The sequence below is a fragment of the Podarcis liolepis genome (genome assembly GCF_965112155.1).
Source record: "Podarcis liolepis genome assembly, chromosome: 14".
NCBI lineage: Eukaryota > Metazoa > Chordata > Lepidosauria > Squamata > Lacertidae > Podarcis > Podarcis liolepis.
The window spans coordinates 7,012,280-7,024,600 of record NC_139569.1 but is presented as its reverse complement, the minus strand read 5'-3'; the positions used below and the strand labels follow the sequence as shown (position 1 = coordinate 7,024,600).

General features: G+C 50.2%; 1 protein-coding gene across 2 annotated transcripts in view; it reads right to left on the bottom strand.

Moving 5' to 3' along the window:
• RAI1 (retinoic acid induced 1) overlaps positions 1-12,321 on the bottom strand; it is a 217,599-nt gene that overhangs the window by 140,122 nt on the left and 65,156 nt on the right. For both annotated transcript variants that reach the window (XM_083474672.1, XM_083474673.1), the window contains exon 2: positions 3,220-3,319. The gene's annotated coding sequence lies outside the window, so the exon portion shown is untranslated. The remainder of the gene's footprint in view (positions 1-3,219; positions 3,320-12,321) is intronic.

Sequence of the window (12,321 nt, the reverse complement as noted above, 5' to 3'; positions counted from 1 at the left end):
AGCTTGTTTGCGTTACCTTGCATTTTTTAAATTTTAAACCACCTGCCTTGAATCCCAATTTGGGAGAGAGCCGGGACAGATGTGCGTTAAATAACAATAATAGAGATAGCACTGTTTAAACCCCCGTACCTTTTGAGTCTTGCACACTGACCACCGGCCTGCTCCGCCCCAGACAGAAAGCCACAGTCCAGTAGGAGTGAGAAACACAGCCGTCAGTGAATGCAGATCCCACGAGGGTTACGCTCTTCAATTAGGGTCCTCATTATAAGACTAGAAAACTCCACTCTGTCGTCTGTGCACATAACACAGAAATCTCCCCCCCCTCCCTCTTCCCCCTTTAAAAAGAAGAAAAGGAGGAAGGGGGAGAGAAGAGGAGCTAAGATGAGGCGAGCAGCATCTTTAATGCAAGAGACGGGTCTGCTGAGATTCAGTCTTATTTTGACTTTCATCTCGAAAAGCTGCCTTGGGAATCCATTAAGCCCAATTTAAATCGACTCTCCGCCCCCACAGTCCTCTCCCCGCCTCCCCTGCCGTTCTGGACTTCTGCTTCCCTACGAAACAACAACAAACAACGTCATTAAAATAAATAAACGGGGAGAGCGGGTTGGGGGGGATTCCATTTTAGGGCAAACAATATGGAACTGGGGTTTATGCCACAAGGGTGGAATCTGGAGCCTGTGATGCTCAACAGCCTCCCAGAGTTATGGACGACGAACACCATCAACATATGCAGTTACAATACGTCAGGGAAGGGCTGTAGCTCAGTGGTGGAGCATGTTTCTTGCATGCAGAAGGTCACAGGTTCGATCCTCTAGCTGTTCCAGGTAGAGCTACAAAAAGGTTTTCTTTTTTGCCAAAGCCATTGTAGCAGCCATAGCAAACTGAATTGCGCTCCTTGGGTTCAGATCCTCACTCCGTGAAATTCGGTTGAGTAGCCTTGGGCCTGTCTGTTTCTTGCTCTTACAGCCTAACCTACCTGACAGGGTCGTTGTGAAGCTCAACATGGACTGACCCAGTATGCACGTATGTTACCCATGAGCTCCCTGAAGTAAGAGATATCGGCGAGATTTTTAAACCTATCTAACTGCATAATATTAAAACTGTGACATCCTGTTTTGCGGCTTGGCAGGGATTTAGCAAGAGATTTGCATCTTTTCGGCCCCAGGTCTAAAGTCAGAGGCTGTTTTGGGTTTAAATGAGAAAGGGTAGGTTCAATTTAAGGTCCAAAGGCCAGTATATCCACGATTAAATTGCAAAAGACGAAAACAAACCCACCCCTCAAACAAACCGAAAACAAACAGTGTGCTTTCAGAGCGGTTGTGGACTTTACTTTTTCCATGCCTTGCAGCACTCAGAAATTATATACTCCCTGAAGAATAACCACATGCAATCTGAAACACAATAGCAGGAGGCAGCTATTAACCTTGATAGCAAGAGATGGAACTGCCATATTCAGAGGCAGTCTATCTCTGAACCCCGGGGGCTGAGGTCAAAACAACCAAGAAAGGCCACTTGTGTGATCCCTGCCTTGTGGGCTTCCTGGAGGCATCTGTCTGACTGCTATTAAAAAGAGGCTGCTGCTGGGCTAAACCTGGAGCAAAGAGCCTTTCCCCCCACCTAACTGCACACAGCTGGCCTACAAACAGCAGTCTGTCCACTACGCCAAACACTGCAGCTCTGCCTTCCTCTCCTCATTCTGAAACCTGCCCACCTGTCTCCTTTGTCACAAACCCACCATTGCGACGATTTGTGCATGCCACAAAGTTTCGTCCCGCACCTTCTCCTTGCTGCCTCCCTGAACGGTGCATTTTCTGCGCCTTTCCATCGATGGATTTACATTTTTGTTTTGTTTTAGAAAAAGGTTCAATATTTGCACGGTGAATTCCAAGCGCACTGATGCGCCCATCCGCACACAGCGACACAGGTGCAACAAACCTATCTGCTCCCATCCGGGTCGCCTCGCTTTGTTGGTTTTAATAGGGTTGCTCTGGAGTGGAGGCTTTTTGTGGATCTCGGCCACCACACCTGCGCCAAACGCACACAATTGCCTGCTCTGAGTAGCTCTTCAATGGCAGAGGGTGGACGGCATCCTGCTGCTATGTCATAGGCTGGCTGGCTGGCAGTTTGGCTCTAGCCGATTCCCAGCTCTCCTCCTGCAACAATACTTCAACACCCTGCATACATTTCCAGTTTCTTCCTTTTCGTTTTCTGCAACAGCAACAGCAGCAGAAAAAGAAAAAAGGAAGGAAGATCACGGAGGCTCTTTTGTAGGCTGGCGACGCTTCCTTGAGGCTCTGGAGAGCCCGTTTATTTATTAAAAAATAATAATCGTGTCAGTGGGCGGTTTGTGTCGGGAGGGGGCAAGGCATTTGTCATGGGAAAAAGAGAACCCCAGGGAGACCTCGAGAAAATCTCTCTCTCTCTCTCTCTCCCAGCATGCCCCCCCCGCCCTGGGGGGATTTCCAAATGAACCATCACAGCTGTACAGTACAAATGCTAGCTACAATTTATGGTCTTCCTAGCTCAGAGGAGAGACTGATTCTCTGGGAAAAGGAACCAATGGGGAAACACATCGATCAAAGCCACGCATGGAAACACTGGCGAGAGATAATGGGATGCTGGGTCTCCATCCGACAACTTTACTGAGACCTTACGAAGGCATCATCCAAAATAACCTTCAATCTCAGCCTCGCCACCAATTTAGCATTCTTTGAACTTCCATGTTTTTTTTTAAAAGCCACTCTCCAGAGACACCAAACATCTCCCCCAACCCTGCATAAGAAAAGAAGCATCCCTCCCCAAAACCAAACTTCTTTTTCACGCCTGCACTTGTGCGTCCAACCAGATTTAGAAAGAACAAGCGAACACACGAAAGGAAAGAAGGAAGGAAGGAAGGAATGCAGCTTGCTCGGAATTCTGCAAGGAAAATCCAGAAGCCCTTTTCAAACAATCCACTTGGAGGGGAGACAATGCACACTCACCAACTCTGCCAAAGCCGAAAGACCAACGCGGCTGTCTCTGAAGCACTCCCCCCCCCCCAATCTCTCCAAAGCACAAATGGCGTAAGCAAGAAACATAAAACCAAGGGGAGAGGGAGGGCAGGGGACAGGGGCTGGGTGGGAAAGAAAGCGAAGGGAGCTGATGAATGAGCGACCAGCGTGCAGCCCCCCACCAAGGAGACATCAAAGCACCCCAAAGAAAGATCTCCTTTCGCCCTACCTGCAAGCTCTCCTCTTCTTCTCTTCCGTCTCCTCTTTGGCGCTCCCTCGCTCTTTTCCCTTGCCGTCCTCCCAGAGCAGAGTGGTCACAGATTTAGATCCTTTAGGAGGGGGGAAAAACGTGGGGAGAAAAATATGTATATAGCACAATTCTTTTTTGTTGTTTTTATTTTTTTGTTTCCCCTTTCTCTCTCTCTCTCTCTCTTCTTAGCAACCTCTTTGAGCTCCTTCAGTAGTCATTATTCATAGACCACTAGGGGATAGGAGGTAATTAGGAACGGCCCCGTAGCCTGCAGTTTGAAAATTTAATGCCAGGGGTAGGAATGGTGAACATGTGTGTGGAAGAGGAAGGGAGGGCAAGCACGGCTGTGTGTGTGTCGTGGGGGGGGGCTGATTGGTTGGCTGCAGGCTGCTAAAAGGGTGGGGGGAGGTTGTGCTGATGGAGATGAGGGAGAGGTGGGGGGAGAGGAGGGGAGAGGATACGGAGGGAGTGGTTTCAGGGTCTCTCTCTCGGTGGCACTATAAAGACATCAGGATGTCCAAGGAGATTGAGGGACCAGCGGTGGCAGATTTTTCCTCTCTCTCCCCCCCCCCCTCCTGTTTTGTGTTGTGAGTGGGTGGCAGCCTTGTCGCCGGTGTGTGATGTTTGTGATCCGTGTGTGTGCGTGTGTGTGTGCCAGGAATAGCAATCAGAAACAGAGGCAGCCTACGAAGCATAAAAGCGCCATCACGCAGGGTCAAGAAAAGCTACAGATTTAAAATATGAAATGGGAGAGAGAGAAGGAAACACCCTCCGCAGTAAGGAAGGGGAGGCAAAAAAGAAGAGTAGGAGGAATTTTTAAAAAGGAGGAGGAAGGTTGGGGGTTTTTTTGGGAAGGGGGGGTTGCCCTCCATCAGTCTAATTTGGCTACAGCCATCCCTCCTCTCTGAAATGTAATCCCAGGCATGCACAACAAAGCCACGGCGGTTGAATGAGCAGAGCGGTGTGAAAGCTTGAATGAGAGAGGTCTGGCTTAGGGAGGTGGGAGCTGCGTGGGAGTGTGCGTTGGGGAGGGGGGGTTGCGATGGGGGAGAGGGAGGACCAAAATGGGGGAGGGAAGGGGCCTGGGGGAGAGGGAGGCATCCTCGTCCCTCCACACCGGGAGATTCTCCTAACTGCGCGCAGCTGCAGCCCAGGCAGAGACTGACACAGCAGGCGGAGGAGTGGGGAGCTTTTGGGGGGTGGGGGTCCCTGCGTGGTGGTGGTGGGGGGGGGAGTCATGCGCGCAGCCCGCTGGCAAATGAGAGCCGAGGGCACCTGATTTCTGGCTGCTGGGCATCAGGAAGGACTGAACGACAGAGGTTGAAAGCACAGAGCTGGAAGGGACCCCCAGGGTTATCTAGTGCGCCCCCCCCGGCAATGCAGGAATCTTTGGTCCAATGTGGGGCTCGAACCCACAACCTAAGAGTCTCATGCTCTACCGACTGAGGAGGAATAGCCTTCAACCATTCTGGCCATTTCCTACTATGACCCACACAGAGCAGAGGGGGTTGCCCTCCTCACATCGTTTCCCCCCGGGGGGGGGTTGTAATTCAGAGTGCAGAAACCCAAGTGCCCAGTTCCCTCTGGTGCCCCCAAAAGTGGCAGCTGCAACACACTAGCCAGAACAGGGTCCGTCTGTTCACTGGCAGTGCACCCAGCTTTCCCAGAAAGCTCCCACAAAATCTGTCCGGCTTCTAACTTTCGTGCAACGATCAAAGTAATTGTTTCTGAGCCTTCGGCTTCCTGCAAAGAAACTGATGACCCCACCTTCCTGTTTCTAGTCATACAACAACACTGTAAGGTACCTCAAGTCAGGCGTTCCCCAAACTGGAACCCTTGCCAGGCATTTTAAAGACTACAAATCCCATCAGCCACAGCCGGAACATAGGCGTTCTGTGTTGGAGAGGTGGGTGTTGTAGTCCAAAAACATCCAGAGTGTACCAGGTTGTGGAAGGCTGCAACAGGGTGAGAAAAAGTGTTTGGCACATGGTCACTGAGTGAGAAGCAGGGGCGTAGGAAGGGGTGGGGTGGGGTGAGGCCCACCCCAGGTGTCATCCCTGAGGAAGTGACAAAATGGCACGCCGCAGGGGGCGGCACTTACCGCGGGGCCTGGCCTGCAGTGTGCCCGAGCCACACTTCTCTTCTGGGAGTGACACAGTGGCTTGGGGCCCTGCGCTGCCCTAAACAGCAGCATGGGGCTTGCGTCTGCCAGGCGGACTCAATGGTCAGCTCGCTGCACTGCCCCCCTGGGCAGATTCCCTCGCTGCCCCCGTGAACAGATCGCCCCCCCCCGCCCGCAGATCTCCCCCTGCCCCGGCTGCTCTGGCTGCCAGAGCAGCTAGCTACACCCCTGGTGAGAAGGAACTGGAACCCGGCTCTCTCTCCAACCCTCATCAGCCCTTCTGTTTGTTTATTACATTTATTCATCACCCACCCTCCTAAGAGCACAGCTCAAGATAAACAGCAAAATGTCCCGGTAAATAAGCACACATGCAAAATCACAATATTTATAAAATAATAATCATGGACTGCAAGAAGATCAAACATCCATTCTGAAGGAAATCAGCCCTGAGTGCTCACTGGAAGGACAGATCCTGAAGCTGAGGCTCCAAGAGAAGACTCCCTGGAAAAGACCCTGATGTTGGGAAAGATGGAGAGCACAAGGAGAAGGGGACGACAGAGGACAAGATGGTTGGACAGTGTTCTCGAAGCTCCCAGCATGAGTTTGAGCAAACTGCGGGAGGCAGTGGAAGACAGGAGTGCCTGGCGTGCTCTGGTCCAGGGGGCCACGAAGAGTCGGACACGACTAAACAACTAAACAACAACAAAATTTATTCATTTATTCGAGTTCTGTCCCATCTGACAACGTAAGAAGAGTGTGCTGAATCAGGCCAGTAGCCTATATAGGACAGCATCCTGTTCTCACAGTGGCCAAAGTGACGCCTGTGGGAATTGTGCAAGCAGGATTCAAGCAGAAGAGCAACACCCTCTCCCCCTGTGGCTTCCAGCCACTGGCATTCAGAAGCATTTCTGCGTCCGACTGTGGAGGCAAAGCTTAGCCATCAAGACTAGTAGCCATTGATAGCATTATCCTCTGTGAGTTTTTCTTGTCCTGATTTAAAGCCATCCAAGCTGGCTTTACTCAAGGGGGCAGCAGATTTTTTATTCCCTCTCCCCAACCCCGTGAGGTAGGTTAGGCTACGAGGCTCACCCAGCGAGCTTCATAAATGAGTGGGGATTTGAACCCTGGTTGCAGAGGACCTAGCCCATACCTCTAGCCACTGAAACCCATCATTGAGATTGAGGTTGAATCCTGACAAGACAGAAGTACTGTTTTTGGGGGACAGGAGGCGGGCAGGTGTGGAGGATTCCCTGGTCCTGAATGGGGTAACTGTGCCCCTGAAGGACCAGGTGCGCAGCCTGGGAGTCATTTTGGACTCACAGCTGTCCATGGAGGCACAGGTCAAATCTGTGTCCAGGGCAGCTGTTTACCAGCTCCACCTGGTACGCAGGCTGAGACCCTGCCTGCCCGCGGACTGTCTCGCCAGAGTGGTGCATGCTCTGGTTATCTCCTGCTTGGACTACTGCAATGCACTCTACGTGGGGCTACCTTTGAAGGTGACTCGCTAACTACAACTAATCCAGAATGCAGCAGCCAGACTGGTGACTGGGAGCAGCCGCCGAGACCATATAACACCGGTCTTGAAAGACCTACATTGGCTCCCAGTACGTTTCCGAGCACAATTCAAAGTGTTGGTGCTGACCTTGAAAGCCCTAAACGGCCTCGGTCCAGTATACCTGAAGGAGCGTCTCCACCCCCATCATTCTGCCCGGACGCTGAGGTCCAGCGCTGAGGGCCTTCTGGTGGTTCCCTCATTGCGAGAAGCAAAGCTACAGGGAACCAGGCAGAGGGCCTTCTCGGTAGTGGCGCCCGCCCTGTGGAACGCCCTTCCAGCAGATGTCAAAGCGATAAACAACTACCTGACATTCAGAAGACATCTTAAGGCAGCCCTGTTCAGGGAAGTTTTTAACGTGTGATATTTTACTGTATTTTTGGTTTTTATGGAAGCCGCCCAGAGTTGCTGGGGAGGCCCAGCCAGATGGGCGGGGTATAAATAATAAATTATTATTATTATTATTATTATTATTAGCTCTCAAATTCACTTTGCATTTTAAGCCGAACCTGCCTCATTTGCAGTTCCTCAACCATACATGGTCCCATGTACCCGAAGGAGTGCCTCCACCCCCATTGTTCAGCCCAGACACTAAGGTCCAGCCACGAGGGCCTTCTGGTTGTTCCCTCACTGCAAGAAGTGAAGTTACAGGGAACCAGGAAGAAGGCCTTCTTGGTAGTGGCACCCGCCCTGTGGAATGCCCTCACATCAGATGTCAAGGAGATAAATAACTATCCAACTTTTAGAAGACATTCGAAGGCAGCCCTGTTTAGGGAAGTTTTTAATGTAAAGGTGCACTGTGGCAATGTAATGCAAAAACGAATGATATTAAGTAGCACGGCTTGCGGAAAATGTGCATGGTAGGCAAAATTGAATACCAAATGTGTATATTGGGATAAATATAAACTCAAATACTGACAATATTTTTGCGAGGACTTCTGAACAAAAATCACAAGTTGGTGTGGAAATGTGAAGAAGATTGGAAAAAAAGCAAGAGAAACTGGAATGGACAAATCGGTGCATCCCTGGGTAAACGAAAATATCTTCAGTTGATGTCTAAATCCCAACAGCAAAAGGGACCGGTGTCAACTTGAGCTGGAGACCACAGAAAACACATGGCCCAATGATCCTTAAGAGCACGGGCGGCTCGGCCTGTTTCGACTCCTGAGGCAGGAATATTCCACTTCCTGTCCCCTCCTGCCACCACACCCTGTACCACCACTTCTGCCACTATTGCCATGCCCACCCTTGACAAACTCAGTGAGAACCAGGGTGTTCCACAAGGCATTGCCACTCATCTCCTCTGCCCCAGGGGTGGGGGAAGATGACCAGCAATGTTGAGCACAGGAAAGCCTTCTTCCTGCTGGTGAGAAGGAGGTGTTCCGGTAGTGGCAGGGCACCGCCTCTTGGAACTTCCACCGCCTGAGCCAGGTGCTTCACCCCACCTCATCAGTGGGCTGGCTCTGCTTGAGAGAATCATGAGCAGAGTGTCCCTTATTGTTCTGGACACGGAGGTCCAGCTCTGAAGGCCTTCTGGCGGTCCCATCACTGCAAGAAGTGACGTTACAGGGAATGAGGCAGAGGGTTTTCTCAGTAGTGGTGCCTGCCTTGTGGAATACCCTCCCGTCAGATGTCAAGCATATAAACAGCTTTCTGACTTTTAGAAGACACCTGGGAAGTTTTTTAATGTTTGATGTTTTATTGTGTTTTTGAATATTTTGCTGGAAGCCGCCCAGAGTGACTGGGGCAACCCACTCGGATAGGCAGCATATAAATAAAAAATTATTATTATCTTACGGAATGGGTCAGCTGGTTTTGGGTGGGCGTTCCTGTGGATAGTTGGGCCCTAAGCCATTTTGGGCTTTATAAATCATTACCAGATCCTTGAATCTGCGAGCTAGTAGTGCAGGACCTTCACTTAACATCATAGTTGCTGCAGTTCTGCCCTAGCTGCAGCTACTTCCAGACTGTTTTCGAAGGCTGAGCACATTGCAATCACCTATACATGTGGTCAGCAGAGCACAAGTGCCACTATAGTCACTATACCACACGACTCTCATGATTTAATGTAATAATGATGGTTTGCTACAGCAGCAAAGCACAAGGTACTTTTCAGAGTAACGCATGTGAAAATGATGCAATCTGTGGAACATGAGCCTACGATCCAAAGAAACCACGGAACGAAAGCAGGGGGTTGGTGGGCTGCTGCAGGCATCCCGATTCCAGTTCTATAGGAACTGGAGATCTCAGCCACCAGATGTCTGGCACATGAGCCATGTGGGCTGAGAACATGGAAACAGGAGCAGTGTCAAGTTTCAAAACAGGAGAATAGCAAAACCATAAAGTTTAGGTACAAAAGCTCTATTGGTTAGAACATGGTGCTGATAACACCAAGGTCGCAGGTTCGGTCCCTGCATATTCCTCCACTGCTCAGCAGTTCTCAACCTGTGGGTCCTCAGATGTTGTTGGACTACAACTCCCATCATCCCTGAGCTCTGGCCTTGCTAGCTAGGGGTGATGGGAGTTGTAGTTCAACAACATCTGGGGACCCATCCGTTGAGAAAGGCTGGATTAGATGGTCCCTTCCTACTTTACAATTCTATGAGTCTATGAACCCAGAGTCTTCCTACTTCCCCTTGTGGTCAAAGGCATCCAATCCTACTTCCTATAGCAGTCGTGCGGCAGGTCGGATGCATCCCAGAGAGGTGATGGTGAGGACTGCAAAACGTTTTGCAAAACTTGAAGCCAGCCAGATTTAGAACTCAAGGGAGAGGAAGGAAAGGGACCTAATATCTTAAGCTCACAGGTGAGGTCACTTTTCCAGCTTGCGGGGGGCGGGGCGGGCGCAGAGCGGTCAAGGACCAAATAGAGTTGTGGTCAGGGCCAAATGCAAAAGTAAGTGTGGCTACAGGCAAAAGTAGGTGAAGCAACAAATGCAACTCTTACCTTCGCACAGCTGGCTAGCTGCTACCCAAAGGCCCTAAGTTTCTATATATCCACACATACACCTCTGCATCCCCTGTCCAGGCAATCAGGACGCATTATTTTGACACAGCCCAGCCAGACAAAAGCCCTTGGCAGAACCCCAAGGGCAGGAGAGAAGGGAGGGTGGAGGGCTACAATCAGCCATCAGGCCTGAGATTCCCCATCTTATTGGATCTCCTGGCACTGGTCCTCCCCCCCCCCCACCACCTTCTCTTCCCCACATGCATACAATCGAAAAGCAGTCAGGGAGACTCCAGTCTCAATGAGAAAAGTGGCGCTGGTGATGGGGGTTGATACTATCTCCCTGCACTGACTTTCCGATCAGAATCACTCACCCACCCACCTGCTGAAGCTGCTGTGAGCTCCTGCAACTATCAGCAGCGGAGGTGGGGGGTGTTTGTAGGCACAATATCAGTACCCTTTTCTGCTTGGGGTCCTAGCAGTTTGGGTGGGGGGAGCCTGATAGTGTAAATGCCATGGCAGGAAGGTTTAGACCCCCTTCTCCCAGCACCACTGTTTTGAACAACATTGGAGCCCACAGTTTTAGTGGGCGGAAGGAAGGAAGGAAGGAAGGAAGGAAGGAAGGAAGGAAGGAAGGAAGGAAGGAAGGATCAAGAGAACACCAGACTTCTCTGACCTGGTGTTCCTGGACAACAACAGTCTCTGCCACTGGCAGTGCTACCTGGCACAGGTGGGAGTTCAGAGTCCAGTGACATCTCTGGAGGTCCACTAGTAGGGAGACGATGTAGTGGACCATCCTGACCTAAAGCTGGTGTGGGGATGCTTTGGCCAACCCAGATGTTGCTGGCTTGCAACTCTCATCACCACTGACCATTCTGGGAAGCCCAAGGTTCCCCACTCTTGGCCTAGAAGAAAAACTAGTATTGCTCTAAGGAATAAGCACCACTTCTTTTACACCAAAATGTATACTGAAATCTCAAAGGGGAAGTCAAATCGTTTGGATTTCTAGGGCGGCCGTGTATAGACTCACAGTGGGACAACTGTCAACTACGGGAGTAGACAGTTGGGTTTACCACCTGCGTATGAGGAAAGGGAAACTTTCTCATGCCCTTCTCAGCAGCTGACTGGAGACTTTGGAAACCGGATAAGTGGGGACACCCCCAATGCAGTTGTATTTGTTCCCAAGGGAAGTTTCTACCAAGGATGGGGACCCTTTGGCTGGATCTGGCTGGAATACAACTCCCACCATTCCTGATTATTGGTTGTGCTGGTAGGGGCTGATTGGAGTTGGAGTCTGGACAACTCATGACTTTTCCCATTTATGCTGCTGTATTAACCAGCCCCAGGCAAATCTCCATTTCCTGATTTTGCCTCCTGTGGGACTGCTTTGTTCTTGGTTAGCCTCCTCATTGCTATTGCCTTGCAGCCGTTCTTCAACATCCAACTCTCTCCAGGGCAAATCTCAGAACTTAAGAAGCTGTCTTCTACTGAATAAGGCCATGGATCTAATTCAGTGTTGCCAACCTTGACTGGCAGCAGCTGTCCCAGGTTCCAGACAGTCTTTTCAAGCCCTGTCTGGATATGTCGGGGATTGAACCTGGGACATTCTGCAGGCAGAGCATGAGATATGCCATAGAGTTGTAGCTCCACGCCTAAAACTAAAGTAAGACACCAGTCCTCATTGTTACGAATAAAAGAGTAAATTACCGTATTTTTCGCTCTATAACACGCACCAGACCATAACACGCACATAGTTTTTAGAGGAGGAAAACAAGGAAAAAAATATTCTAAACGAAATAGTGGATATATGATTTTTGTGGTTCATGCTGTGGCCACAGACATGTGATCTGACAGTGAGTTTGGAGTAGCCCAATGCAAAAATCCTGAGGATCCATGTGGATCCATGCTTTGTAACCACGGAGGAGGAAAGGAAGGGGAACCATGGATCCTCTGCTCACGACTGCAGCAGATCCCCCCTGCCACCCGCAGGCATTCGCTCCATAACACGCACAGACATTTCCCCTTATTTTCTAGGAGGAAAAAAGTGAGTGTTATGGTGCAAAAAGTACGGTAAATGGAGCCTAGCCTAGCAAGTCAGGCCATTGTTCCAGCTAGCACATCATTGTGTGCACTGATTGGCATAGGATTTCATAGAATCATAGGACTGCAGAGTTGGAAGGGACCCTGAGGATCATCTAGTCCAACCTTCTGCAATGCAGAAATATCTCTAACATTTGCATGGCTGCCAATGACATTCTCTGACCAACAATAACACATATTGCAAATCCCAGTCCTACCTGAAGATGCTGGGAATTGGACCCTATTGGGTTCCACTATTGAAACTGAGCCCTCCTTCTGATGGGGTGCCATTGCAATGGATCTTGCCTCTGTTGCACATGCAGGTGAACACATTAGCATAAACCCTAAAATGCCATGCCTACAGCAACCTGCCATTCACACC